A 27,885-nucleotide genomic window follows, 5' to 3' on the forward strand; every position below is an offset into this window, starting at 1 on the left:
GGTATGGTCAGAATTTTTAGCTTTTTCTACTTAGGGTATATAGTGATATCTGATTCTTACATTTCATTGACAGAAAATGTATGTATTAGCCATTAAGATTTCTTCTTTTCATGAGTTATCTTTTCAAATCTTTTGCATGAATCTACTGCTTCTTAGCCAAGTAACTTTAAGTAAACTGTATCTTAATTTCCTCACTTTTAGAGTGGGCTGAATAGCATCTCACTTTGACCTCTTAGCACAGCAGTGTCTACTTAGCATTGCTACTTCTGTCCAAGATTGGGAACTACCTTTACTTGAATCACTTTTCCTGTATGGTTCCAAGTTACTATAAACCAAAAGAAGAACTCACATGAGATCTGGAAGGTGGAAGTGAAGCAGAACTACCTTGGAAGTTTGAGGGAAACAAACACAGTGGTAGAAGGACAGAGGTGTCTGGTGGGTCTCAGCATATCATCCTTCTTTTCCTGCTTGTACTCAGCTCATTTTCCTGACTGCTGGCCCAGCCAATCAACTGTGGTCCTAGGCCCCAGGCATTTGGTCCCAGGCCCACAAAGGTGATGATTTCCAGAGGCAGCAACTTTCCCAGCTTCTTAGAAGATGTAGACAGTCCATAGAATCTGCATGGTTGCTGAACTTCCCTCAAGTTCCTCCTGTCTACTTGAGTTAGCACTTCAGGCTGACATGGCTAATGATTATTTTCTCAGATCCTCTTATTTCTCTCTTGTAGACTTTCATTTGCCCCATTCCTACCACATTTTTCTAAATGTTAATTTCTATACAAACCCTCTTATTTCTGTAATATTTGTAGTAGCTCTGATATCACGATTTAATCCTGAGTGATAGAATAGTTTTGACAATGGAATAAAATAAAAATGCAAAAATTCTTTAATAGCTCTAAATTGCCACTCAAATGTAATTATTGAACTGAGCTAAGTAATACATTACTGTGCCTCTTACATAGTGGAACAGATTAGGAGACAATTAAAATGGTAAGAAAAGCAAGCCAGCATAGGCTGTTATTGGCAGCATGCTTCATGAAAATATTTTATTCTTTTATTTGTCTGACTAGGGTACTTGTTTGTTAGCAAATGGATGCCAAAATACATCATTTAGGTTTCCTTTTCAACTGGATTGCTTGGTAAGAAAGAGGTTGTAAAATAGATCTAAGAGACAGAATCTCTGAAACACTTGTCAGGTATTCTCAATTAATATTTAAAGTGTGGAATATGGTCAGATATCCAGAAGCACAAATCAAGAACAACTGAAAAGATACAGGCACAAGGTAAAATAAATTTTAAAAATATGGGACAATCCTCTACTGCAAATTACCCATTTCTGGCTGCCTCTGTGATACATTAAGGTTGAGCCTTGCAGTGGGTCATTTTCGAAGTTTGTCAAAGACTCAGACATTTTTGATACTATTTGTGAGTTTTCTCAAGGCTATTGTACTAAACTATCTTTATAAAGGCAATAGTGCTCTGGTTAGTAGAACAATAATTGGTTAGCCAAATAGTGAATTTCAGCAGCTACTTTCATTGCTTAATGGCCAGAGTAACAGTCATAGGACTGTTCAACCTTTCAAGAGTTCCCAACTGACACTTTTTCAGTGATCATGAAGTACCTCAGGAAAGCAAAGGAAAGACTGTGAGCAGAATTATTATATTCAAAAGACTGTAGGGATAGTAGTCAGGGAGAAAGAGAGCTATGTAGCACAATATTATTCTTATAATATTGTGGTATTAAATATTATATAATTGTGGTATTAAAAATTATAACTTACAGTTTATAGGATCTTGTTTCTGATTTTCCTTCATGATGTACTCCTCAGTTGATTTAATAATCTATGTGCAAGATTCTGATCTATGACCCAGGGGTGATTACAGTATGATTTCTATTACCAAAAAGCTTATGGTAATGTAGGAGAATTGAGGTGCAACTGACAAATAAAAATTATGTATCTCCAAGGTGGACACCATGATGATTTGACATGCATATACATTGTGTAATGATTACAACAATAAACTTAACATATCTATCATCATCCATAGTTACTATTTTGTGTTTGTGTGTGTATGAGGGGTACTGCATTGTGTGCTTGAGACTAATTGAATGTTGAGGACAAAATAGTCCAAAATGGCTTCAAATCTTCTGGTTTGCTTTATATAGAAAAAAAAAATGAGTGTATCTAATGAATTTGGCAACCTGGGAAAACAGCAATGAATTTCGAAGTACAGTTAGCAAGTCTGACTTTCTGACTTTGGGCAGGCTAGAATTTCTTTCTTTTTTCTTTTGAGATACAGCCTAGCTCTGTTGGCGAGGCTGGAGTGCAGTGGTGTGATCTCAGTTCAGGGCAACCTCCACCTCGTGGGTTCCAGCGATTCTCCTGCCTCAGCCTCCCAAGCAGCTAGGATTACAGGCATGTGCCACCATGCTGGGCCTAGAATTTCAATTAATGTTTATTCAAGGAGTAATTGGATCATCCAGGTGGTTGCAATGGTGTATACCAAATTCAAGAGTGAAGACAATATAAAGGATTTGGGTTACCGATTTTTACATAGCATTTACATTTAACATTAGCATCAGGATTGGGATTAGTAGAAAATATTTATTATATATAATACCTAAGATGATTTTTAATGGAGGCAAAAATACAGGTGTGGTCTTTTATTTTGTACCTAAGTAACTTGATGCCCCTTTGTTACAGACAACACAAAAATAGGTAGTTGCTTATGGGTCATCAGAAGATCAGTAAGTTGCAGAAAGTTGAGCGGTTGGAAACTAAATTGATACTGATGGTTTGAAAACGTTATCAGAAGAAAGTATGAAAAATGAAATAAAAAGTAGAAATTAAGGAAATAAGGATAACAAAAGTAACACTTCAGAGACCCAACTCAAATATGTGGGCTTAGAATGTATTATAGCATTTAAAATACCAGTATTAAGAGTTATTTTCAGAAATGCTCTAAGGAATATTTCTATTCTATGTGCATCCCTGTGCCCTTGTGTTAGGGGTTGAATTGTGTCTACCTCTCCAAAAAAAAAAAAAAAAAAAAAACACCACAACAACAACAACAACAACAAAAATGCAGTCCTAACATCCAGTACCTATGAATGTGACCTGATTTAGAAATGAGTCTTTGCAGATGTAATCAAGTAAAGAAGAGGTCATTAGGTGGACTCTAATCCAATATGACTATGTCATTCTAGGAAGAGGAAAAATGCCATGTTAAGATGGAAACATACAGGGAGAGCACCGTAGGATGACAGAGGAAGAGATTGGAGTGATGCAATTGCAAGCCAAGCTATAGAAAGATTTGATGTTTATAACTGAAGACTGGGAATAGGTAAGGAGAGATTCTACCCAGAGTCACAGAGCAACCATGGACATGATAACAACATGATTTTGGATTTTTGGCCTCCAGAACTGTGAGAGAATAAATTTCTTATGTTTTAAGCTATTCAGTTTGTGATACTTAGTAAGGGCATCCCTAGGAAACTAATACAATTTATTTATCTCTTACTTATATCATTGCATCACTTAACCAGCAAAAGTTTATTAAACATCCACTCTGCATAGGTCATTCTGCTCCTTCATTTCACAGCTTTGAGATTCGCTCTCTTAAGACAAAATTTGGCACTTAGAAGGTTTGCAAGTAAGAAGAGACAGCACAGCACAGGATACTTTGCTTGATCTTTTTTCCCCCCATTGTACTGAAGACATTCCCAGTAGTGCCATCTTTGAGAAAGAATGATACATATAGATGAATATTTTCCAGCATTTATGGGTTTTTGGCTCAAAGGTGTGCTAAAAGTGTCAAGTTGCTAGACGATCTCTAGATAAATGGTATGCACGATGCTAGGCTTGGAAGGCTTGTTTATACTAAAAGTGATAAGCCCAACACCACCTGTTCTCATTAATGTGACACCAGAGTTAGAAGGTATAAAAGGTTCTCACGGGAATGATACTGTCTGAGAAGACCTCAAACTCTTTGTCAAAAAATTCTTCTAGGTGCATTGTTCCTGTGCTGGATAAAATAATGTACAACTACTGGAAGATGAGTATGCTGGCTGGATAAATAAGGATAAGGATGACTTAAAAAGCTGTCGTAGTTGGTGATCAGGCAGTAAAGATATACGCCATGTATAGTTTGTTAACTTATAGCATTAGTGATGTCAAAAGTGCTAGCCACAATTTCCTACAGTAACTGAATTTGTTGATTGTGAGTCATGCCAACAAAATGGTTAGAACATGGAAAATACTAAAGTTGAAACATTTCCCCTAAACTCTTGAAGTAATAGGAATTAGTCTCCATAAGTGGCTCTATAAAGAATCAATCAGAAAATTAGGAAATGAATTAAGCATGATGCTTTTTTTTCTTGTTCTTGTTAGGGCTTCCTGTGAATGCCATAAAGTACTCTTAGTTTTTTATTTATGACATCAAGTGCAATTATTATGGCTGATTAGAAGAACTGAGAACTAAGGGTATATAAAAAATATATCCCACCCAGGCGTCAGCAATCCAAGTGATATAGGACTTGTCTTTGTAAATTATTTTGTTTAAAGCCTCTTTGATGTCTACTGAATGCTCAATGTTTGGATACTTCAATAATATACTAAACCTATTCCTTCCTGGTAGCATTTTGATAGACCCATATGTCTTAGACCTAAATTTACAAAGCTGTGCACTAGGATTTCATTACATCGAAGGAAACGGAAACTATGAAAGCGTTTTTCACATTTCTGATTTCTGAGTCTATTTCCTTGGAGTCAAATGCTGCTGCAACATTTTTCTATAACAAACCAGATGGTACTAAATCTATTTTCTAAGATAGGGTAGAACATATCAGACTTGAATGTTGATGAAAAGTTCTGAGTTCTTTTCCAAAAAATGTCAAGTGGTAGTCAATTTAATCAACTTAAAAAACAACAAATAAACTAATTTAACTTCTGACAACAGAAACCTTTCAAAATTGTTCTAGTTAGAACCCAGTGAAACTTAGAGTCTGAAAAATGACACATTATGAATCACAACAAACAAGTCAGGGCTGTATTGTATTAGATTCTCTTAGATTAGTACCTTTAAAGATTTGGCTGGATTGTCTTCCCAGTGGGGTCCCTAAATTAACTGAGACAATGCAGCATTAGAGGCGTGGACATTGAACAGTAATGCAGTGATGGGGCAAGTTATATAAAAATACATAGAAAGTAAAATAGCTTTTTTTTCACATAGAAAGTAAAGTGTTAAGGAACAGACACATGTGAAAAACTTTGGGATTGGTAAGACCTGGGTTGCTAGTCAGGCAATTTTCCCCTGGCATATCCTCACTTATATTGACCATGACTCTACATGGAATCATTTGCCTTAAAAGATGTATGTAGAAAAGCCCTAATAAGGAAAGAGGCTACAGAAGATTTTGGGCTTAAGAAGCATGTGTCAGTCACAGTCAGGGGCCAGAAAATGCTCATCAAAGTTTAGGATCTTCTAGGTGATCCAAAAGTGACAGCCAATTAGCTGATCTTCAGTGTGAAACTCACACAGAGCTCATTAACATAGTTGGATCTTGATTCTGACATTTCTAGTATTTTTACTAGAGCTTTGACAATAAAAAACATACAGATACAAAAAATATTGTGGGTGTGTGAGGCAATATAGATAAGCAAAAAAGACCCACTGTTCCCAAAGCATATATCATTCATCAATTGTGAAAATGTTTCCTGATAAAGCTGATGTGGTTTCATAGGCTTCTGTTACCAACCTACTAGCATTGTCAAATGGAATGAACCTAGTTTCCATTTTGTCTTATGATGTTCACAGGCCACACATGTATGAGGGAAGGGATGGAGAACTTCCCAAAGGAGTGAATCATTTGGTACAGAGCTATTCAATCCTTAATAGTTCAAGTTGGAGTAAAACTGACATTACTATTATATGGCTGATGATGCTTTAACAAAGAGTTGAATTTTGTAACAGTCAGAATCCTATTTAAGATCTAATCCATGGCATGGTGGCTCATGCCTGTAATCCCAGCACTTTGGGAGGCCAAGGTGGGAGAATTGCTTGAGGCCAGGAGTTCAAGACCTGCCTGGGCAACATAGTGAGACTGTATCTATAAAGACATTAAAAAAATTTAGCCAGGCATGGTGGCATGGCCCTGTAGTCCCAGCTATTTGGGAGGCTGAGGCAGGAGGATCACTTGAGTCCAGGAGGTCAAAGTTTCAGTGAACCATGATTGCACCATTGCACTCCAGCCTGAGTGATAGGGAGAGATCCTATCTTTAAAAAGGGGACAATTTATGGAGGTGTGACAGGTTAAGAAAGCTAACTTAATAAAAGTGGTAAAGTAGTGTTGACAAAAGAGTCAAACTCTGTAAAATATTTGAGGAGATTTATTCTGAGCCAAATATGAGTGATGTTGGCCAGTGACAGCCAATATCAGAGATCCTGAGAACATGTGCCCAAGGTGGTCAGGATACAGCCTGGTTTTATATATTTTAGGGAGGCATGAGACATCAATCAAATACATTTAGAAAGTGGTTTTGTTAGGCCGGGTGCGGTGGCTCAAGCCTGTAATCCCAGCACTTTGGGAGGCCGAGACGGGCGGATCATGAGGTCAGGAGATCGAGACCATCCTGGCTAATACGGTGAAACCCCATCTCTACTAAAAAATAAAATAAAATAAAATAAACTAGCCGGGCGAGGTGGCGGGCGCCTGTAGTCCCAGGTACTTGGGAGGCTGAGGCAGGAGAATGGCGTAAATCCGGGAGGCGGAGCTTGCAGTGAGCTGAGATCTGGCCACTGCACTCCAGCCTGGGCAACAGAGCGAGACTCTGTCTCAAAAAAAAAAAAAAAAAAAAAAGAAAGTGGTTTTGTTCAGAAAGTTGAGACAACTCAAAGTGGGGGCTTCCAGGCTATATGTACATTTAGATATTTTCTGGTTGACAATTGTTTGAGTTTATGTGAAGACCTGGGACCATGGAAAGGAATGTTCAGGTTAAGATAGAGGATTGTGGAGATGAAGTTTTATTGTGCAGAGGAAACTCTCAGATAGAAGACTGCAGAGATAGAGCAGATTGTAAAATGTTTCTTATTGGACCTAAAAGAGTGCCTGGCTTTTAGTTGATTTTCTCCTGAATCTGGAAAGAAAGGAAAAAAAAAACAAAGAAGAAAGGGGATTCTCTATAAGATGTGGATTTTCCCCACAAGAGACTTTGCAGGAAAATTTTAAGGTATGGCAAGGAAATATATTCTGGGTTAAATATTTTTTCCTTGTCTCATATGTTATGCCAGAGTCAGACTGAAAAGTAAGTCACAATATATAGGGTCAGATAAAACCATCTGATGAGAATTTATGGTTTGTAGGATATGACTCCCTAGACCCCCTAGGTGGGAATTTGGGCAAGATGGAAAATCAGAGCTTAGTCCTCAGTACCTAGCAATTAGCAACAAGGTGCTATTACCAGTTCTATGCCTAAAAGGGCAAGGAGAGGGAGTAGAGTTATTGCAACTTGGTGAGAGATCTAGTGGCTGATATCGTTTGGGTGTGTCCTCACCCATATCTTATCTTGAATTGTAGTTCCCATAATCCCCACATGTCATGAAAGGGACCCTGTGGGAGGTAATTGAATCACAGGGGTGGTTACCCCCATGCTGTTCTCATGATATTGAGTAAGTTATCACGAGATCTGATGTTTTACAAAGGGCTTTTCCCCCTTTGCTCAGCACTATCCTTTCTCGTGCTAGGTGAAGAAGGATGTGTTTGCTTCCCCTTCCACCATGATTATAAGTTTCCTGAGGCCTCCCCAGTCCTGCGGTACTGCAAGTCAATTATGCCTCTTTCCTTTATAAATTACCCAGTCTCAGGTATTTCTTCATGCCGCATGAGAACAGACTACTGTAGCAAATTGGTACTGGGAGGTACTGGGGTGATTCTATAAGGATACCCAAAAATGTGGAAGCAACTTTAGAGCTGGGTAACAGGCAGAGGTTGGAACAGTCTGGAGAGCTCAGAAGAAGACGGGAAAAGGTGGGAAAGTTTGGAACTTCCTAGAGACTTGTTGAATGGCTTCCACCAAATTGCTGATAATGATATGGACAATGAAGTCCAGCTAAGGTGATCTCAGATGGAGATGAGCAACTTCTTGGGAATTGGAATAAAGGTGATTCTTGCTATGCTTTAGCAAACAGACTGGTGGCATTTTGCCAGTGTACTAGAGATTTGTGGAACATTGAACTTGAGAGAGATGATTTAGGGTATCTGGTGGAAGAAATTTCTTAGTGGTAAAATGTTCAAGAAGAAGCAGAGCATAAAACTTTGGAAAATTTGTAGCCTGACAATGTGATAGAAAAGAAAAAGCCATTTTCTGGGGAGAATTTCAAGCTGGCTGCAGAAATTTGCATAAGTAGCAAGGAGCCTAATGCTAAGTCCCAAGACCATGGTGAAAATGTCTCCAGGGTATGTCAGATACCTTCACAGCAGCGTCTCCCATCACGTCCAGAGCCTAGGAGAAAAAAATAGTTTCCTAGGCTGGGGCCTCCAATGCTCTATGCAGCCTCAGGACCTGGTGCCTTGCATCCCTGTTGTTTCAGCTCCAGCCGTGGCTAAAATGGGCCATCATATGGCTCAGGCTGTTGCTTCAGAGGGTGCAAGTTCCAAGCCTTGGCAGCTTTTGCATGGTATTGGGCCTGCAGGTGCACCAAAGTCAAGAATTGAGGTTTGGGAACCTCTGCCTGGATTTCAGAGGATGTATGGAAACATTTGGACATCCAGGCAGAAGTTTGCTATAGTGGTGGAACCTTAATGGATAACCTCTGTTGGGGCAGTGTGGAACGGAAATATCAGTTGAAGCACCCACACAGAGTCTCCACTGGGGAACTGCCTAGTTGAGCTGTGAGAAGAACGCCACCTTCCTCCAGACCCTAGAATGGTACATCCACTGACAACTTGCACAGTGGGCCTGGAAAAGCTTTAGACACTCAACGCCAACCTGTGAAAGCAGCCAGGATGGGGGCTGTACCATGCAAAGCCACAGGAGTGGAGCTGCTCAAGCTTGTGGGGGCCCACCTCTTAGATCAGTGTGACCTGGATATGAGACATGAAATCAAAGGATATTATTTTGAAACTTTAAGGTTTAATAATTGCTCTATTGGATATCGGAATTTCATTTGGCCTATAGCCCCTTCGTTTTGGCTGATTTCTCCCATTTGGAATGGGTGTATTTAACCAATACCTGTATCCCCAATGTATGTAGGAAGTAAGTAACTTGCTTTTGATTTTACAGGCTAGTAGGTGGAAGGAACTTGCCTTGTCTCAGGTGAAACTTTGGACTTGGACTTTTGGGTAAATGCTGGAATGAGCTAAGACTTTCAGGGACTGTTGGAAAGGCATGATTATGTTTTGAAATGTGAGGATATGAGATTTGGGAGGGGCTGGGCGGAATAATATGGTTTGGCTGTGTTCTCACCCAAATCTCATTTTGAATTATTGTTCCCATAATCCCCCCATGTCATGGGAGAACCTGGTGGGAGGTAATTGAATCATGGGGGCAGTTACCCTCATGCTGTTCTTGTGATAGTGAGTGAGTTATCATAAGATCTGATGGTTTTATAAAGGGCTTTCCCCCCTCTGCTGGGCACTTTTTCTTCCTCCCGCCACATGACGAAGGATGTAATTGCTTCTTCTTCCACTATGATTATAAGTTTCCTGAAGCTTCTCTAGTCCTGAGGAACTGTGAGTCAATTAAACCTCTTTCCTTTATTCATTACCCAGTCTTGGGTATTTCTTCATAGCAGCATGAGAACAAACTAATACAGTGGTGGATGAGAGGCCACCTTATATAGAGGAACCAAGCTGCTGCCAAAATCACAGCCTAGCAGAGAGGGTGTGGGGGTTTTAATAAACACCTGCATTCTCATCCTGCCTTCTGATCTTCTCTTGGTGGCTTTACTGAAACCATTTACAAGTTGAAGAGTGAGAAAGAGCCTAGGATACATTCCAAAGAGCTTAGCATTCTGTGACACAGAACAAAGTAGAGAAGGGCTGAAATTGGAGCTGAGGGATCAATGAGAACAACTACCTCAAACTCTATTTTGGGTATCTTGAGCTATCAACCCAATTATAGCTATTTTGGGTCCTAGTCAATTCAAGTTAGGATTGAATAAGTGGATAAAAAGCTCAAGCACCCAAGCATGGCATTTGGGGACCTTTGCAATTGAGTCCCAAACTTCCTTTCTAATTGTATTTACTGCTATTCTCCACATAAATATTTACTCTAGTCAAACTGACCTGCTCTCAAATATTTCCTAAGCTTGTTTTGCTCATTATTGCCTCTGTGTCTTTGTTGCCATTCTTCTTATTTGAACTATTCTCCTTCATTTTCTCTAGCTAAATTCAATTTGTGTTTTGAAGCCACATGGCAGAGGTCCTAAATACTTTGGAAAAATTACTTTTTCCATCGTTAGTGGCTGATTCTTCCTTTGCCATTCTATGGCACTTCATTTCTATCATCCATTAAAGGTACACCTTATAGTGTATGTCAGTTGTTTTCTTTAATAGCTATCCAATGTCTTCATTTGGATCATCAGTAGTAAATAAATTTCATCTTGGATGCTGATTGCGAACATTGAGAAGGACTCTGAGGTAACCCTGGAGATCAGCAGGATATTATACTCACATTGATTAGAAATATCTGCACTGGCCCAGGAGAAGTGAATAATGGCATGTTTACTACATATTTGCCATTCTTGAATTATAGTACATTTGGGCCCTCTGCATCTGCAGATCCAACCAACCGAGGATCAAAAATATTTTAATAAATAAATAACAACAGTAAAAATACAAATAAAAATGCAGTAGAACAACTATTTACATAGCATTTATATTGTATTAGGTGTTATAAGTAATCCAGAGATGATTTAAAATATTTGGGGGAGATGTGCATCGATTATATGCAATTACTACATGATTTTCATAGGGGCCTTGAGCATCTGTGGATTTTGGAATTTGTGGTGGTCCTGGAACAGTCTCCTATGGATACTGAGGGACAACTGTATAAGCTTTTAGATGGTTAGAATGTGATTTATTCATCTGTGTACACTCTGTAGCTACCTCATTGCCTTGAGTAAAGTTGATACATAATAAATATTTGTTGATTGATTGTTTTGGTTATTTAAGAACTTATGCAAATGAAGGATCTAGTGTTAGTGAAAAATGTTGAAGACAGAACAAGAATTTTTATTCTTTCAGCTTTCTTCTTTAAGAACATTGACTCCGCGTCAAAAAATAAAAATAAAAATAAAGAACATTCTTTGACATTATGGGGTAAAATCATAGTTGGAGAATGTGCAGCTAAAGGTTGAATTGGCTCTCAAAATATCTTCTTTGTAGTAGTAAAATAAAGTGCTGATGCTGAGGTCAGAAGAGCAAAGTAAAAGAAAATGATGGCTGAGTACTACAAAGGGAGATAGCTGTGAGTGGCTCATTATCATAAGGCTGCTTCTAAAAGCTGGCTCATTGATTTCATGATCATGCCATACGTTGAGCTGCTGAATGTTCACTGCAGTTAAAAAGAGATTTGTCCTCATCAAGGAAGTGGGGAAATGCAATTCCAGCATACACTTTGTAAGCCAAACTTTGAGTCATAAAATTCAAAACGATTCATTAGTTATGCCCTCATGCTTTTGTCCTAACCTTTCCTTAAAATATAAGTCCCAAGTATTGTTAGAACTCCCTTTTCCTCCGTATTCAATCTTATCTCCTTCTTGCATGATTATTCAATATAATTTAGCCTCTTCCACAGGCCTAGTAACACTTTTTGTTTACTGGGATGCTGTTAGGACTAGTATTTTGTCAGCAATAATTACCACCTATGAGAAGTTTATTAACATTTGCTGCCTGGATCAAGGGATTTTATTTTATTGTTGGTATTGAAGTAGGGAGATGAATACCTCAAGGATTTGCATATTTAGTCTATTACTAAGCAAATGACATAAAAATGTATTTTGGTAGATTCAAAAGAAAATGTAATCTCAGTTTATTTTTTTTTTGGAGAGCAGGTGTCCAGGGCCAAAGCACATTGCTGTAGGATTAAGAATGTTGTTTATGTTACACTGACATTTGCTGTGTTTTTAATGCTTTCCCAAAATGATTTATTCTCAAGTAAAAAATGCTGAGAAAGCTTGAATACCAGATGCCTGAGGGAGAGTTCAAAACATCACCACCATTACACACGCGCGCGCACACACACACACACTCAAATACTGGTATGTGTGTGAACATGAGCATTGTAAGTTTATTTTTGCTATTAACGACTAGCATGGAGATGGGCTATTTGCCACAATCAAAATGGAAAACTTAGAACTCTTGACACTTCTCATCAATTTGATCTTTTCCATTTCCTCAAGCTAATGAGGGTGATGGTTTTATTTGACACTAAAATATTTAGGAAATGTCTTAATTTAACAATGTGACAAGATGACTTAAGGTTAAGATAGAAAAAGAAAGTGGTTCTTTAGTGAAAGCAAATGTATTTCTAAGAAGCCTAAACATAGTTCATCTTGTCCTGCTGTGTATTTCTATATGAATGCCCTGTAATAATTAATTCTTAGGAGCATAAAATAAAGGAAAAAGTTTGAGCTCCAAACTCTTAAGAAATTTTATGTCTCTGTGAAGTATTTCCTTATGTTACTTGTCTCTTGATTTAAATGTGAAACAAATTTCAGTTCTCTAAGCCAAGATATTTGCTAGCCTCACTAGGGTGAACTGGACATATAAAATTTGTTATGAAAAGCTACAAGCAAAGCAATATGCAGTTTTGTGAAGATCAGTGCAATGCATCCATAATATATCCACACATTCCTGTCATCTAATTATCTTTTGGTGGTAAGGACATGGTATTTGTCCTTAGGAAGGAAACTTGCAGTATAACATTTCTAGGTCTATAGACATAGATCTTGTTTATGCTTGGCTTAGACAACAATTCAAGATCTTTCGGTTTGGGAGATAAGAATGTAAATTGGTTTCCTGATAGCCTTGAGACAAGGACATCTTCCCAATGAGTGAGTTACTAATTCTAAATAATGATTCTTGGCCTATTACCCAGTTTGGTCATATATATAATACTCTACACCACATATAGTCCTTTGAGCATGTACAGTTAGAATGATGTTTGTTGACAGTTAAACAACTTTAGGATAAAATGAATTGCCTTATCAGCTTTTTTAGTCTTATTTTTTTCTACGTGGAAAGCATCATCTACATTTAAAAGTTAAAATAGCATTATTTTATAAACATGTATCCATTCACTTTTTCAATAGTAATTCAGAGTCTATTTTATGATAGTTATTATGAGGGATTATAAAAGAATAATTCATATTGACTGCCTTTACAAATCTGATATGGTTTAACTCTGTGTCCCCACCCAAATGTCATCCTGAATTGTACTCCCATAATTCCCACATGTGGTGGGAGGGACCTAGGGGGAGGTAATTGAATCATGGAGGCCAGTCTTTCCTGTGCTATTCTTGGGATAGTGAATAAGTCTCATGAGAGCTGATGGGTTTATCAGGGGTTTCTGCTTTTGTTTCTTCCTCATTTTCTCTTGCTGCCACCATGTAAGAAGTGCCTTTCACCTCCCGCCATGATTCTCAGGCCTCCCCAGCCATGTGAAACTGTAAGTCCAATTAAACTTCTTTTTCTTCCCAGTCATGGGTATGCCTTTATCAGCAATGTGGAAACAGACTAACACAAAATCTTATTAACTGTTAGAAAAATAAAGATGTATATGTGTGTATGCACAACATATTCACACACACAGATATCACAAGGCCAGAAGTAATAAGGTACAGTGTGCTATAGTAATGAAGAGGATGAATGGGTCATTTATAGCACCAGCAGATAATTTATTAAAATATTATCATGTGGTAATATTTTTCCTACCCTGTTCACTGAAGATAACATTTAATAACTTTTTTTCCTTGTTGAAGACTTGTGTGTAGGGCTGGAAATATCAGTGAGAAAAGAGTGAGTAATTTATCCAAAGCCAAAGTCAGCAGTGGAATATGAAAGTAGAGGAGGATCTAGGGAGCAGGACTTACTTAGTGTGAGTCCCTCTAAGGGATAGTAGGCCCTAGAAGGATATCTGTGTGTATGATTTATTTAAGGAGATAGAAACATAGGGACTGAACATTCTGACCTTGGTACATGTTCCTAGATTCTATATGAGCACAGAAATAGAACCATCTGATCTACAGAATCTGTGTAGACTGGACAATGGGCATCAGAGTGTAAGCTAGGGTGAGTCAGTAATAGGCTTGGAGGGATCTCCCTGGGCCCATATCTTTGAAACAACCTGGATAAAAGAGCTTCACTTATATTTGAAAAGACTGGGGGCACAGGGTTTGATTTGATTTGAAGGAATTGAAATAGTTTGTTATTTTTTGTTCATATAAGTTTGTGGACTGTATTTTTCATCTACTACATATAGAGATTTACTAGGATTTACTACCATCCCCACCAAAACCAGATCTGCTTCAATGTTTGGTTGTTGTTGCTCAGAGTGGGGCAAAAACAAATTGGAGACAATTGCTGAAAATTTGACTGGTACTCAGGAAACAGCATGGTCTTTCAGGAGTCCCTGATATGGAGCACATTAGTGTGTTGTGATGAGAATGACTTTGTAAACCCTTGGAAAGTTACACACTGTTCACAAAAGGAAGGAAAAGAGGGGAAGTATACCTTCTAGTACTTTACTGATTCTGTTATTGTCTTTTCTATTCACAAAATAAAAATTGGAAAGAGAGATTCATCAAAGATGATCTTTATAGTCCCTATGTTGATTTTGATTTTTTAAGGAGGGGAAAGGTGCTTGGAAGCCACAGTTGCAGTAACCTTTGTCAGGAAAACACTTATCACCACCCCTAGACATGACACTTGAAACACAGACTAATACAAGGGGACAGGTGGTAGAGAAGGTTGTTTGAAAGAAGCAGTTGTGACCTTCCAGATACAGAATTTCAGGACATAAAGATGTCACATAGAAGAAGAAAGCTTAGGATCCTGGAGCGTGCCTTAGAGGTTCTGCAGCAGTGACAGGTGATACTGAACCCAGAATAGGCAATAGTTAAGGATGACTGAGTCCATGACTCAGACATGGAGATCATCATACTTTCAAGGGAAATATTTAAGGGATTGTGTTTGAATATTTATGTACTTTGAAATAGGCTTTGAAAGAGATACAGACATCCAGATAGAGGAAGCTCAGAGAACCACAGGATACCTTGAAAGACAAGCTTCACTAAAGCTTATAGTCATAAGCTTTTCCAAAGTCAACCTGAAGGAAAGAGTACTGAAAGTGGCCACAGAGAAGTGTCTAATCACCTATAAAGAAATCCCATCACACTAACAGCAGAGTTCTCAGCAGGAATCTTATAAGCCAGAAGAGATTGGGGTACTATTTTCAGTCTTCTTAAAAAAATGCCAGTCAGGAATTTTGTATCTTGCTAAACTAAGCTTCACAAAGGAAGGAAAAATGAAGTTGTTCTCAGATCCCCCAACCACACATACACAAAAGGGAATTTGTCACCACTAGATCAATTCTACAAGAAATAAGAAATGCTCAAAAGAGCTCTAAACGTGGAAGTAGATGGGCAATACTCACCATCATAAAAAACACAGGCAAGTATAACACCCACAGTCTTATAAGGCAGTTACACAATCAAGAGTGCAAAAATAATTAGGTAACAACGTTATGACATGAAGAAAATTTCACATATCAACACTAATCTTAAACATAAATGAACTAAATGGTCCATATATAATATATAGGCTGCTGGAACAGATTAAAAAATCAAAATCCAACAATTGGCTGCATACAAGAAACCCACCTAACTTATAAATACATTTACAGGTTCAAAGGAAAGGAGTAGAAAAAGTTATTCCGCACAAAAGGAAACCAAAAATAAGCAGGGGTAGCTATACTTTTATCAGATAAAACAGACTCTAAATCCACTACAGTTTTTTTTTTAAGGGCCATTATATCATGATAAAGATATTAGTTAAATAAGAAGATATAACAACTCTAAATTTATATGCACCCAACACTGGCACACCCAGGTTCATAAAACAAATACTACTAGACCTAAGAAAAAATATAGAAGGCAATACAATAATAGCGTGATCTTCAATATCAAACTGACAGCACTAGAGAAATCACCAAGGCAGAAAATCAACAAAGAACTCTGGATTTAAATTGTATTCTGGACCAAATAGACCTAACACACATTTACAGAACATTCTACCCTATGATTGTAGTACATATATTCTTCTCATCTGTGTGTGGGGCATAGTCAAAAATTGACTGTATGCTAGGCCTCAAGGCAAGTCTAAATAAATTTTTAAAAATAAAAATCATATCAAGTAACCTCTCAAACCACAGTGGAATAAAACTAGAAACCAATACCAAGTGGGACTCTCAAAATAATACATGGAAGTTAAATTATCTGCTTCACAACAACCAAGCCTTTGGGATACAGCACAAGCAGTACTTAGGGAGCATTTATAGAATTAAATCCCTACATCAAAAAGGTAGAAAGATGGCAAATTAACAACCTAATATCACACCTCAAGGGATTAGGAAAACAAGAACAAGCCACACCTAAAGTTAGTAGAAGAAAAGAAATAACAAAGATCAGAGCAGTTCTAAATGAAGTTGACAAAAAAAAAAGTAAAAAAATAAAAAATAAAAAGCATCAGTGAAATGAAAAAGTTTTTTTGAAAAGATAAACAAAATTGATAGATTGCTAGCTAGATTAACTTAGAAATAAGATTAAAATAAGCACAATCTGAAATGACAAATGTGTCATTACAACTGATACAACAGAAATACAGAAGATTGTCAGAGACTTATGAACAACTATGTACTGACAAATTAGAAAACCTAGAGGAAATAGCTCTGGTTTCTAGAGGAAACATATAACCTCCAAATATTGAAACAAAGAAATAGAAATTCTGAACAGACCAACAATAAATAGAGAACTTGAATCAGTAGTAAAAAACATCTCCCAACAACAACAGCAAAGCCCAGGACCAGGCAGATTCACAGCTAAATTCTACCAGATGTACAAGGAAGAACTATTATGTGCAAAAGTAATTGTGGATTTTGCCATTGAAGGTAATGGCAAAAACTGAAATCACTTTTGCACTAATGATACCAGTCCTTCTGAAACTGGCTGAGAAACTCAAGGAGGAGGGAATCCCCATTAACTCATTCTGCAAAGCTGGTATTACACTTATACCAAAGCCAGGAAAAGAAACAAGAACAACAATAAAAAAGAAAAATACAGACCAATATCTTTGATGAACATGGATACAAAAATCCACAAGAAAATCCTAACAAACTGAATCCAACAGCACATCAAAAAGGCAATACACTATTATCAAGTGAATTTTATTCCATGATGCAAGGTTGGTTCAACATATGCCACTCAATATATGTGATTCACTACATAAACAGAATTTAAAACAATAATGATATGATCATATCAATAGATGCAGAAAAAGCATTTGATAAAATTCTGCATTCTTTTATGATTGAAAACTCTTACTAAACTAGGCATAGAAGGAACATACCTCAAAATAATGAAAGCAAGATATGACAAACCTATAGCCAACATCATGCTGAATGAGGAAATGTTGAAAGCATTCCTCCTGATAGCTGGAATAAGACAAGAATGCCTACTTTCACTATTCCTATTCAACAAGACACTGGAAGTCGTAGCTAGAGCAATCAGGCAGTAGAAAGAAGTGAAAGGGATCAAAATTTAAAAAGAGGAAGTAAAATCATCCCTGTTTGCTGATGATACCAAGACAACCCTAAAGACTCTTCCAAAACCCTCCTAGATTTGATAAATGACTTCTGTAAAGTTTCAACATACAAAATCAATATGCAAAAATCAGTAGCATTTCTATACAGCAGTAATGATCAAGTTGAGAACCAAGTCAAGAACTCAATCCCATTTACAATAGCTACAAAAAACAATACATAGGAAAAAATTTAACCAAGGAGGTAAAAAATCTCCAAAAGGAGAATTACAAAACACTGATGAAAGAAATCAGACATGACACAAATAAATAATAAAACATCCCATGCTCATGGATCAAAAGAATCAATATTGTTAAAATAACAATAATGTCTAATGTAGTCTACAGATTCAATGAAATTCCTATCAAATTACCAGTGTCATTTTTCACATAGTTATAAACAATATTCCTAATATTCATATGGAACCAAAAAGAGCTTGAACAGCCAAAGCATTTCTAAGCAAAAAGAATACAACTGGAGGTAAAAAATTATTTCACTTTGAAATACACTATAAGATTATAGTAACCCAAACCCAACAATATGTACTAGCTTATAAAAATAGACACATAGATCAATGGAACAGAATGGAAAACCCAGAAATAAAGCCACATATCTACAACCAACTGTTCTTTGACAAAGTCGACAAAATATGGACTGGGGAAAGGACACCCTATACAATAAATAGTGCTGGGAAAATTGGAGAGCCATATGCACAAGAATTAATCCAGACTCTGATCTCTTGCCAATGTAAAACCTGAAATTATGAAAATATTACAAGAAAACCTAGGGAAAAGTCTTTTGTTCATTGGTCTAGGCAAAGAATTTATGACTAAGTCCTCAAGAGGAAATGTAACAAACACAAAAACAGACAAATGGAACAAATTAGCTAAAAAGCTTCTGCACAGCAAAAGAAATAATCAACAGTAAACAGACAACCTAAAGAATGGAAGAAAATATTTGCAAACAATGCATCCAACCAATTGCTGATATTCAGAATCTACAAAGAACTCAAGAAAAAAAAACATTAAAATTGTGCAAAAGACATCTTTCAAAAGAAGACATACAGGCAGCCAACAAGTATATAAAAAATTCTCAACATCACTAACCACCAGAGAAATACAAACTAAAACCACACTGAAATACCATCTTACACCACTTCCAATGTTTATTATTAAAAATACAAAGCCAACAGATGTTGGCAAGGATGCAGAGAAAGGGGAATATTTTTATACATTGTTGGTTGTAATCTAAATTATTATAACCTCTATAGATAACAGTATGGAGATTTCTCAAGGAACTAAAAATAGAACTAACATTTGATCCAGTAATTCCACTACTGAATATCTATCCAAAGGAAAAAAAATAATTTGATCAAAAAGACATCTGCACTCCTGTGTCCACTGTAGCAATATTCACAATAGCAAAATCATGTAATCAACCTAAGTGATCATCAATAGATGACTGGATCAAAAATATGGCATATGTGTGATCTATCTATCTATGTATCTATCCATTATGGAATACTACTTAGCCTTAAAAAATGCAATCATGTCTTTTGCAGCAACACAGATGGAACAGTAGACCATTATCTTTAGTGAAATAACTCAGAAACAGAGAATCAAATACCCTATGTGGTCATTTATAATTGGGAGCTAAACAATGGGTATACACAGACATATGGAGTGGAATAATAGACATTGGAGATTCCAAAAGAGGGGTCTCTATCTTTTGGTGGGGAGGGGTATGAAGGATGAAATACTACCTATTGGGTACAATGTACACTTTTTGGGCGATGGGTACTCTAAAAGCCCAGACTTCACCACTACACGACATAATCACATAACACAACTGTAGTTGTACCCTTAAATCCATAAGAATAAAAATAATCAATTAAGAAACCCAAATGGGGTTTGAGCCTGTTTCAGAATATACCAGGTAATTGGCCTAAATACCCATCAGATTAAGATTAGAGACTTGTCAGAAAGAGTTCCAACCCTAGAATCTTTAGACTCAGATGTGTGGATCTAGTGCTGAAACATTACTATTACCCCTTCTACTTTTACCTAACACCTACTAAATACTACAGTCTGGTTTATACATAATTTTCTACAAGTCTAATCTCCAGACACTTGGTGAGGTGCTCTGTTACAAATTGCCACTGCACACTGTATATTTGTGTTGTACTTATCACAATTGTAATTAAAATTTTTAGTAATTTATTTTAATATCTGCCTCTTTTTCTGGTTTCTAAGTCCCACCAGCTCAGGCACTGTTATTGCTAAATTCTCAGTACTTAGGATAGGGCTTGACTCAGAGTAGGTGTTCAATAACTATGCCTTGAATGAATGAATTATTTAGACTGAAACACGGGTTTGCCATAGGAAGTTCTGGGAGATAAAACTTAAGAGAGAGGCTAAAATAAAATTCTGGAGTGTTGTAAGTATCAATCGGTGCAGTTTTCTAAGTCATGAATACCTTTGAAATTTCTCAGAAGAGTATTCCACATTCAAATAACTGGTGGGAGGTTACTCTGGGTAAATTTTTTCAAGTTGTGCACCATACCCCAAATGCTGAAGAGATATTGACAGCCATATATTTGTAAATCAGAAAAACGGGTAGAGTCACATGCTTTACTTTAAGCAGCAAATTCATATCACAAACAAATAAAGGGAAGGAAAGGGAAGGGAAGAAAGTAAAAGAAGTAAAAGAAGAAAGACAAAAGCAACTTTCCATAGAGAGTCTCTGTGAAAGAGCTATGTTTATCTTAAATTAGCTCAGTCTAAAATTTTGGCACAGTAGAAATGACTTAGCAGATGATTTCATATAGCAGAGGCTCAGCTTTTAGTACAATTGTGTGCAATGAAAGGTCACTCTCTGATCTTCCCAAGCAGGTAGTAATGCTACACCTGAAATGCCTGCACAGCCTAGTCTCTGCTTTTTTGACCTTATCTGAAGACGGTTTTCAATATGCTAATATCTCTGTTAATGAGATCCAAACAGTACTCACCATGCGTGAATGACTGGGATCTAATTATTGCAAATTCTCCAACCGGTGACTTTTGCAGCAGTGCTTATTCAGTTCTATAGGCCAGACTAAAGCAGGGTAAAGGCCTGTTTTTGCTCTTTCCAACAAAAGTTCAACTCCAAGTGTCATTTTTAAAAAACTTTCATGTTATGAATGGCCTTACTTCTCAGGGCTTAAAGAAATAGAGAAATGTGGAGAGCAAGGGCAAGTGAGTTAGATCCACAGCCAAACACACCTCTGCCACTCTCACATCTTCTTGGAAACTGCTTTCAGGCCTTAAGAGGTTGCACAGAATAAAAACAAAAAGAAGAGGAGAAGGAGGAGGAGGATGGGGATAAAGCAGTAATAGTAAAATATGAAATAAAATACTAATTACTACCGAAGCAGCAGGTGCTTTAAACACCTTTTATAGGTTTCTCCTTTGATCCTCACAGTAATTATATGACATAGGAGCTATTATTATTGTCATTTCACATATGAGAAAATGACAGCTTAGAGAAATAATTAAGGGAGCCAGGTCTGGGTCTTTTTAGTTCATAACTGCATGGGTAGAAGAGAAAGATGAAAGGATGGGGTAGTGGCCCTTGATCTCAAATCATCTTTAAGGAAGGTTAGAAATATGGACAATTAAGAGAGTAGTTTTTTTTTGAGGTCACAAATATTACTAATTAAACACAGAAAAGGAAAACTCAGCAAGAGTTACAAATCAAATGTCAAGTCATACTTGTCATCCAGTCATACATACAAAACACCTGGGAGATGTTTTGGGCCATAGAAGAAAATAGTGTTTGGATGGGTGGGGGAAAGGACAGCTACATGGTGCTCTGCTTCCAGAGCAGTACATCAGGATCAGAAATCGGGATGAGGAATACATGACGAAGTAAATGTGTCCAGCTGGAATGGAAGAAACAGGTGTGGTGGTAGGTGCAGCTAAATTGAGGGAATTATGTTATGGGATTCTCAAATGTGAGGCTAAGGAATTTGGGTTGTATAGAGTAAATAATGGGAGTTACTAATGTAATTTAAGCAAGAAAACTTTTGAAATAAATGTGTTTGGAAGACTAATTTGCAGGGTGATTTGAAGTGGGCTGCATGACTTATGCCAAGGAAACAAATGGCATAGCTATTATATTCGTCTAAGAACAAAAGAAAAAATAGTGAAATAAGATGTTGGCAGAGGAAATGAAAAGCAAGGAATAGGTAGAAAAAAATGTAAGGAATAATTTCTTTAGCTTGAAAATTCTACCAATATTATGTAATACTTACATTAAATTAAGAACATTAGGGATCTAGGTAATTTATGGCAAGAAATACCATCTTTGAATTATTAGATTTTTCAAATGATTACTCTAGCAAAAATCATTATTTAATTTTTATAAGCGGAAGTGTGCTAGGGAGCTTCTAGACATTTGACAAAATTATTCAATTCAATATTATTACTGCTTGGGTGATTGAAAATTGGCAAAACTTTTAATTTTGTGTTTTATGTTCTTTATCTTTAATCAGTAAGCCTTTGAGGCAGATAAATTTATCTGGACAATCATGTCTTCTACAACATAGAGGGTTATTATAATGAAAAAAGAATGAAGTTCAAGTGATCATGTGAAAAATAAAGCAGTTGCATTTTCTGGTTAAATACTAATTTGTTGAGAATTACGTGGGTGTTGCTTGTTAAAATTGCCACAAATAGCAGTATTGCCATTTGTATTGTTTTTTTTTTGTACAAAATGCCATGGTTCAAGTTCTGGTTTAAATAACAGCCTAGAGAAGCATGTTTAATTTATTAACTATAAACAGAGTCCAAATTTTAGAGGAGCTGAAAGGAAAATATTTTTAACTAGAACACATGCTGACTCTAGAGAGGATAAGAGGCTGTCTATGTATCAGCAAATCTGGCAAGGGATGGCTTAGGAAGATGCAATGACTGAGTCACCTCAGAGTTCCCTTTTTCTGCTTATTCTTTAAGGAGTACAGATGCCTCTTCCTGTTGTGTAGATAACCATTAAAGTCTCTCCTAACTTTCAGAAGACTATTTCAAAGGATTTTAGTTTATGAGGGTTCAGTCACTTCATGAGAATTTTTAAGCCTCTGTTATTTGTAGAGCCCTATCATATGTAGCATTCGAAGGGAGATAGAAGGAATAGAAGTGATTTCTGCCTACAGGAAACTCCAAGTAAGAAACTGTTTATAAAAACTATAAAGATCTTTCAAAATAAACTTGAAATAAATTAGAAATGGGTTAATTTAAAAGGTAGACCTAAAAAGGCAGACCCTGAAACTGTAAGACTACTAGAAGAAAACATTGGGGAAACTACAGGACATTGGTCTGGGTAAAGATTTTTTGGGGCAAGACTACAAAAGCACAGACAACCAAGGCAAAAATTGACAAATGGGATTACAACAAGATAAAAATTGCCTGCACAGCAAAGAAAACAATCAACAAAGTGAAGAGACAACCTACAGAATGGGAGAAATTATGTGAAAAATATTCATCTGACAAGGAACTAATATCCAGTATATATAAGAAACTCAAACAACTCAATAGTCAAACAAACAAACAATCTGATTTTAAGGTAGGCAAAAGATCTGAATAGATATTTCTCAAAAGAAGACATACAATGGATAACAAGTATATGAAAAAAGTGCTCCACATCATTAATCTTCAGATAAATGCAAATCTAAAGCACACTGAGATGTCATCTCACTCCAGATAAAATGGCTGTTATCAAAAAGGCAAAAAATAACAAATGCTGATTAGGATGTGAAGAAAGAGGAGTGCTTGTACACTGTTGGTGGGAATGTAAAGTAGTACAGCCTTTATGGAAAACAATATGGAGGTTCCTCAGAAAACTAAAAATAGAACCACCATATGATCCAGCAATCCCACTACTGGGTACATACACAAAGGAAATGAAATCCGTATGTCAAAGAGGTTTCTACACTCCCCTGTTTATTGCAGCACTATTCACGATAGCCAAGATTTGGAATCAACCTAAATGTTCCACAACAGGTGACCGTATAAAGAAAATGTGGTGTATATACACAATAGAATATTATTAAGCCATAAAAAGAATAAAATCCTGTCATTTGCAGCAACATGAATGGGATTGAAGGTCATTATTTTAAGTAAAATAAGACAGGCACAGAAAGACAAATATCACATGTTCTCACTCATATGTGAGAGTTAAAAAGTGGACTTCATGGAGGTAGAGAGTAGAATGGTGGTTATCAGATGCTGGAAAGGGAAGGGAGAATGAAGAGAAGTGGATTAATGGGTACAAAAATGCAGTTAGATAGAAGGAATAAATTCCAGTATTTGATAGCACAGTAGGAAAATTATAGTTAACAATAATTTATTCTATATTTCAAAATACTTGGAAGAGAAGAATTGTGATATTATCAACATTAAAAAGATAGATGTTTGAGGTGATGTATATTCCAATTACACTGATTTGATCATCACACATCATATACCTATATCAAAGTATCAGGTGCACCCCCAAAATATGTGCAACTATTATATAGTGATAAAAATATAAAAAATTTAAAGAAACATAAAAAGAGAGAAAGATGGACCATGACGTGATGGCAAGTAAGAGTGAAGGAAACCAATGGGACACAAACAGATAATTTAATGAGAAGTCTGGGAACCCAGGTCCTGATCTCATCTGTGACCTGAGATAAGCTGCTTTCACTGGTTGGGCCTTAAAATTATCTAAAATACTAGGCCCTCTTGAAGCTGCTACCCAACTCCACAGTTACATAAAATTTTCAAGTTGGGTTAATGTTCAAAATGGAAATTATTTTATTAATATAATATTTTTTCTAGAGTCCGGTGAAAATTCATGTGTTAGCTTTAAATAACTATTGGACATTTTGCATTGTTCATCCAACCAACCAAGTTCAGTTGTTGGTTTCTTTTCCATAGCTACTGCAGCTAGGTAAATGAATGATGCTGTTATAGGCATTATTTATATAAACTATAAACTCTACAAGACAGTATTATGATTTTGCTTTAAATAGTTATGTGCATTTTAAATAAAGAGTAGACACATCATTATATTTACTTAAACATTTTTAATTTTCAGTGTTCTTTATTAATGCCTATAGGTCCAAGTTTTCTCTTGGTGTCATTTCCCTTCAGCTTGTTGAATTTTATTAGCATTTCTTGTAGTATAGTTCTGGTGGCAATAATTCCTGTTTCATTTAGCTGAAAATGTCTTTATTTCATCTTCATTTTTGGATATTTTTGTTGAATATAGCATTTTGGGCTGAGAGTATTTTCTTATTAGTCATCTCGATCTAATTTATATTTATTGAACTCTTAGCCCAACTTCAGAATATGTATTATTTTCAAGATCACATAGTAAATTCACCAAAGGAGACTGAATACTGGGTTGTAAAATAAATCTGAATATATTTTAAAAGGTCAAACTAATATAGATTATGTATGTTTTCAGACCATAACCAAATTAAATTAGAAGTCAATAACAGTAACATACCTTGAAATCACCAAATATTTGAAAAATAAACAATGTAATTCTAAATCTATAATTTGAAGAAGGAATCACAAAAATAATTGAAGAATATTTAAAACTAAGTGATAATAAATTACAATCTACCAAAATTTAAGGGATGTAGATAAAGCAATGTTTAGAGATAAATGTATTTTAGTTTAATTTACTATAAATGTTTACATTAGAAGAGAGTTCTAAAATCAATGATATAAAAAAATAGAATAGTGAAAATGCAATACACAGACAATACTAAATGCTGACAAGAATTGTAGCAAGAGGAACTCTCATTAATTGCCAGCGGGAATCCAAAATGGTACAGCCATTTTGAAAGACAAACGTTTCTTATAATACAAAACATACTCAACATATGATCTAGCATTTGTGCTCTTTGTTATTTACCCAAATCAGTTAAAAACTTATGTCCATAAAAAACCTTGCACATGAATATTTATAGCAATTTTATTTGTAAATGCCCAAACTGGAGAGCAACCCAAATATCTTTCATTAGGTGAATGGAAAACATCAGTAAGATGCAACGTTATTTAATGATAATAAGAAATGAGAGCAATGGAAAGAGCTGAAGAAGAATTAACTGATATAGCCAAGTGAAAAAACACTCTTTATATGATAAAGATAAAAACAGAAATCAATAAAATAAGAAACAAACAATAGGAAAAGTTCATAATTCCTAAAGCTGCTTTTTTTTTTTTTTTTTTTTTTTTTTTGTAAAGTAATAAAATAGACTTCTGGTTCCTATCTGGCTTGTTATCAGTTGTCACTTCCATGCCCACAACCAGAAAATCCTGAAAAAACTGAAAATTAACAACTCTTCTTATACTCATCAGAGAATCAAGGGCACAGGACAAATTTCTATCCCCAAATAGGAGAGACAGGTAGATGCAGAGAATCACAGCTTACTAGACCAAAAGAAAAAGAAAAAGAAAAAAGAAATACACAGCACTAAAAATAAAAGATAATAAAATACTTAAATAAAAATCTAACAAAATATGTACAAGAATAAGGAAAACTAAAACTCTGATACAGAAATCAAAATATCTAAATAAATGGAGAGATATTCCATACACAATATATTCTCAATATTGTCAAGATGTCAGTTCTTACCAATGTTAAATGTATACTCAACACAATCCCAATCAAAATCTCAGTGAGTTATTTTGGGGATATCAGCAAACAGATTCTAAAATTTATATGGAGAGGCAAAAGACCTAGGATAGCCAATACAATATTGAAAATGAAGAACAAAGTTAGAGGGCTGACACTATCCAACTTGAAGGCTTATCATAAAGTGACAGAAATCCAGACAGTGCAGTATTGGTAAAAGAATAGACAAATATGTCAATGGGACAGAATAGAGAGCCCAGAAATAGACCCACACAAATGTAGCCCACTAATCTTTGTCAAAGGAGCAAAGGCAATTCAATAGAGAAGAGACAGATTTTTTTTAAACAAATGTTGCTAGAACAACTGGACATCTACATGCAAAACTATGAATCTAGGCACAGACTATATGCCTTTAATGAAAATGTGATTATATAACTAAATGTAAAATGCAAAGCTTTACTATGCCTAGCCGATAACATAAGAGAAAATCTAGATGACGTTGTATCTGGCATTTACTTCTAAGATACAACAACAAAAACATGATGCATGAGAGAAAAAATTGATAAGTTGAACTTCATTAAAATAAGAAAAACTTCTCTGTGAAACATACTAAGAGAGTGAAAACACAAACTACAGATTGAGGGGAAAATCTTTGCAAAAAATATTTGATAAGGGGTAACTCATATCCAACTCACATCCATAATATGCAAATAATTCTCAAAATTCACCATGAAGAAAACCAATTCAAAAATAGGCAAAAGATCTGAACAGGTGCCTCATAAAAGAAAAATATATGCACAGAAAATAACCATATAAAAAGATGCTAAACATTGTATGTCATTAGGGAACTGCATATAAAACAGCAATAAGAAACCATTACACACATATTAGAATAATGAAAATGCAATACATGGACAATACTAAATGCTAATAAGAATTTGTAGCAAGAGGAACTCTCATAAATTGCCAGCAGGAATCCAAAATGGTACAGCCACTTTGAAAGACAAATGGTTTCTTATAATACAAAACATACTCTTAACATATGATCTAGCAATTGTGCTCTTTGTTATTTACCCAAATCAGTTAAAAACTTACGTCCATAAAAAACCTTGCACATTAATATTTATAGCAACTTTATTTGCAAATGCCCAAACTGGAGAGCAACCCAAATATCTTTCATTAGGTGAATGGATAACATCAATAAGATGCAACGTTATTTAATGATAATAAGAAATGAGAGCAATGGAAAGAGCTGAAGAAGAATTAACTGATATAGCCAAGTTAAAAAACACCAGTTTGAAGAGACTGCATACTGTATGACATTCAGGAAAAGACAAAGCAACAACAACAACAACAACAACAAC

This window comes from Macaca nemestrina, chromosome 7 (assembly GCF_043159975.1).
Source record: "Macaca nemestrina isolate mMacNem1 chromosome 7, mMacNem.hap1, whole genome shotgun sequence".
Lineage (NCBI taxonomy): Eukaryota > Metazoa > Chordata > Mammalia > Primates > Cercopithecidae > Macaca > Macaca nemestrina.